Genomic DNA, 4,603 nt, shown 5'->3' with positions numbered 1-4,603 from the left:
TGGAAGGGTATACTCGGATGTGAGTCCCTAGCTCATTGCACCATCAGGATTCAAGCAAGCCGGGCCGAAGATGGCTGAAATGCCAGAAACCGGTCCCCGGTAGCTTGTTTCCTTCCCAGTATAAGAATTGGCTTGGTAGTTTGGTCTGCCCTGTTCCCATGATGCACTGGGCCAGGGTCTAGAGATAAGCATGCCATATCACCATGCGAGAGAAATGTGAAAACACCAGTGACCGGTAACAGTTAAGAGCACCAGACAACAGTATAGCACAATCACCTCATGCTAATAAGGCATCAGAATGGATGAGTTGACGCCTGAAATGAGAGTGATTCTGCGCTAAGTATTGCCATTTTACAGTTTCTTTATTCGAAATCAAGTGATTTTGAATGTGTACATATTTGTACTTTATCTAGTTCCTTTTTTCCCCTTCCCCCTATCTCCCTTTTGGTTTGTTGTTGTGTGTTTTCTACTTGCAGGTACAATGAGACCTCTCATCACTTGAAGAATCAGGTTATAAATGTACCTATTCTTTCACTTATTTCACCACTTTCACCCCCTGATCCTGAAGAAAGCTGCCTGACAAATTGTCAACTATAGCTGAAACATGTCGACCATTTTATTAGACCTTTAACTGTGCTAGAATTCATAATAGATTCCACAGCAGCACGAACTCCCCATTTTTAATAATAGCCCCAATCCAGATTTAATAAATTTCCAAGCAATGGCTATCCGGACTATATTTTAAAATCACTCACCACTACCCTGATCACTTTATTTCCACGATCACTACTGCCTTAAAACTTAAGGTATAACCTCCTGGTGGAGGGTGCACACAAATGAATTGACCCAGTGATTACGCACGCACGTGTGATATAAGCGGGGACACCTCATATACCGCTAACGAAAGCAAGCAAGAGCAAAAAACACACGTGTATGATGGTCATTTTATTGGGAGACACCCAGTTACCAACCTGCAGACCTGAGTTTTTCGCAGGACAAGTGATCCTTTCCCCATTTGATAAAATGCAATTTAACAGGAGTTTGAAAGGATCTTATCTCTTACTCCCCCCCCCAATTGATTACCTGTAATTTGCATATAGCCAAGTTCTGAGCTGGGATGGTGCAGTGAGCTAAAAAACGGTGATGGATCAAGCCCTGATCTTTGGACTGGGTAAGAGTGGTCTGCTTAATTCAGACACTCTGTTCATCACCACCCCCTTTTCTGAATCATTTTTGTCCACCATAAGCGTGGAAGGGTATACTCAGATGTGAGTCCCTAGCTCATTGCACCATCGGGATTCAAGCAAGCCGGGCCGAAGATGGCTGAATTGCCAGAAACCGGTCCCCGGTAGCTTGTTTCCTTCCCATTATAAGAATTGGCTTGGTAGTTTGGTCTGCCCTGTTCCCATGATGCACTGGGCCAGGGTCAGACTAATTTGCATATAGCCAAGTTCTGAGCTGGGATGGTGCAGTGAGCTAAAAAGCGGTGATGGATCAAGCCCTGATCTTTGGACTGGGTAAGAGTGGTCTGCTTAATTCAGACACTCTGTTTATCACCACCCCCTTTTCTGAATCATTTTTGTCCACCATAAGCGTGGAAGGGTATACTCAGATGTGAGTCCCTAGCTCATTGCACCATCAGGATTCAAGCAAGCCGGGCCGAAGATGGCTGAAATGCCAGAAACCGGTCCCCGGTAGCTTGTTTCCTTCCCAGTATAAGAATTGGCTTGGTAGTTTGGTCTGCCCTGTTCCCATGGTGCACTGGGCCAGGGTCAGACTAATTTGCATATAGCCAAGTTCTGAGCTGGGATGGTGCAGTGAGCTAAAAAACGGTGATGGATCAAGCCCTGATCTTTGGATTGGGTAAGAGTGGTCTGCTTAATTCAGACACTCTGTTCATCACCACCCCCTTTTCCGATTAGAAATGATGAGCGAGGTTACATTGAACTGGGGAAACATAGTGTTCGCAAATATGTGATGCTCAAAACTATCTCTACCATGGAACCATATCTTCGGTGGCCATTATCAACCCATGAGCTTTTTTTATTGATTAGGTTCCGTTTGGATTATTATCATTTGCTTTTAGCGGTTCCAAAGAGGAGCTGTAGGGGACAAGTGCTAGCACCCTGTGGCTGCGACGGAGTGTCTCCACAAAATTTGCTGCATTTTGTGTTTTTCAGTACTTTTTATACTGTCTCTCGTAGATATTTTTTAATTCCTCTACTAAAGAAGCTGAATTTTATTCAGGTCCGCCCTGCTCTATTTTATCTACAACTGTTGAAACCAGACTGCATTCTATTCGTGGTAGGTTTTTTATAGTCTGTCCTGCGATCTAGAATATGTATGGAGTATTGATAGTCACCTTCTGTTTTATCAGTTTTCGTCTTTTGAGTCTGTATTTCGTACATTGTTTGTTTTAGCGCTGTATATGCTCTATAATTATGTGTCAGATGCTTATATTTTAATCCTATTGTATTGTAATTGGATTTATTACTATTTTTAAAGTTATGTCCTGTATTTTACAAACTGTTTTATAGTGCTGTGTAACTTTTATGGTTTTATTCATAAAACCGAATAAAGTATTTTTAATTGAATTGAACCAGGAAATTGTGAAGCGCGCTATTCACCCATGAGGGTCTCAAGGCGCATTGCAGCTCCGGATCAGACAAAGAGCCAGGTCTTAAGGCTCTTCCTGAAGGTGTGCAGAGTGGGGGCGTGACTGATGTCGATAGGGAGCTCATTCCAGGTCTTTGCCGTGATGTAGGAGAAGGTTCTTCCTCCCGTTCTGGCTCTGTGGATGCGCAGGGTTTTGGCGAGGGTGAGGTCGGCAGATCAGAGGTTTCTCTTGGGTACGTGGAAGTAGACTCTTGCGTTGAGATCTTGGGGTCCGGTGTTGTGGAGGCATTTGTAGGCATGGGTGAATATCTTGAAGGTTACTCTCTTCTCGATGGGGAGCAAGAGGAGGGTTCGCTGGTGTTGGGTTATGTGCTCATGTCAAGGGATGCAGAGGACGAGTTTGGCTGCTGTGGTCTGAATGGTCTGGAGCTTGCGGAGCTGGTATTTAGCACAAAGCAATACCTTAATCCAGTTTACATTTGAACACAAAACAAGAGGTGTTTCTTTGACAAGAGAACAGTTTTAAAACGTGGCCCGTAAACCTTGCAATGCACCAAGCTGACTTCGAAATTTCTCCTTTCATACACAGAGTGGCTTGTGGTATTCATCTAGGAGGTAGAATAAAGTGTAGTCTGCCTAGAATAGTGTAGTTTATAATGTCTTTTATCCCCTAGTCTTCTAAACTTGTAGGTCAGGAAAGCAGTAATGTCATGTTGAAGTCTACCCTGGGATCAATTACCCTTATAAATCGTTAAGTCATAGCCAACTTTGTAATTTTGAAATCGGGTATAATTAGGCGCTGACAATGTCATACTTAGGTTATCACAGTACATACAGGGTTGAGTCAAAGAAAGCTTATAAACATTGTTTTATTGTACAACAACATGCATAGATGATATTGCACATTAGTTTTCTAGCCCAAAAAGGTACCTTCTTCCATTGCAGACGTTTGTAACTGAAGTATTTCAGACTGCACTGGCCAAGCATCTGGCTTTTTGGGTAACTCATATGAATTGTAAGGGACATTTTACATTTTCATATCATGATTGATATTTACTGGGGGGCGTGGCTTGGGCGCCGATGGCGATGGTCGCCTGAGAGCTCGGCTCCGGGACTGAGCCCGGATTTATCCTGTAAATCGGAGGCTGCGGGGCACCCCGGACCCTGCATTCGGCTGAGCGGACCGACGGAGACCTGCCGGGGCCCTTGGTGGGGCTCGGACGAGGGTTGCTCCGGAGTGCAACCGAAGTTTGCGGAGTCGCGGAGTGCGACCCAACATGGCGCCCGGACTTCTTTGTCCCCCTGGCCGGACCCACTGACTTGGAGGAGCGTCGCGAGCGGCGACTTGCGCCCGACTTCGCCATCCCCGACTGCTTTGTGCACTGGTTGTCTATTGGATCGGATTTCTCACGACGAGTTTACACTCGGTTGGGTGGCCGGGCGGATGCCCACGTTATAGGAGACCCCGGGAGCGGACGCCCTGTGATCCGGGCGGTGGCCCATCTCGCGACTCCGCACTTAGCTACGTCTTCCCGGCCAGCCCACTTCCATGGGAGGCGCGACACCTTGGCGCTACACATCGTCCAGTGGAGTTGGAGACCCTCACCCTGGATCTCTAGCGGGTGAGCGGGCCTGCCTGGCACGGCGACGGTTGTCTCCACCCCCTCATCGGTGCCCTCGGACGCCGTGGCGGTGGCGTGAGTTGAAGCGGAGAAGTCTTCACAGGCCCTGGAGACGGAGGTCTCCTGTACTCGATCTGAGGACCAGTAGCCGGGAGGGTCGTGGTCGACACCTGCGCCCGGAGACGCCTACTCCGGGACCTTCACGGAGTGCCCCCGGCGACATGGGGAAACCTAGAGGAGCCAAGGGGCCCACCCCGACCGCCTCGGACTCGGAAGCCCAGGACAAAGAGGAGCTTGGGGACCCAAGGAGTTCTGATGGCGCGTCGATGCAACGGCAGTTCGACCGCGTCCTAGAGGCGATAACG

This window comes from Lissotriton vulgaris, chromosome 12 (assembly GCF_964263255.1).
Source record: "Lissotriton vulgaris chromosome 12, aLisVul1.2, whole genome shotgun sequence".
Lineage (NCBI taxonomy): Eukaryota > Metazoa > Chordata > Amphibia > Caudata > Salamandridae > Lissotriton > Lissotriton vulgaris.
This window is presented reverse-complemented; position numbering follows the sequence as displayed.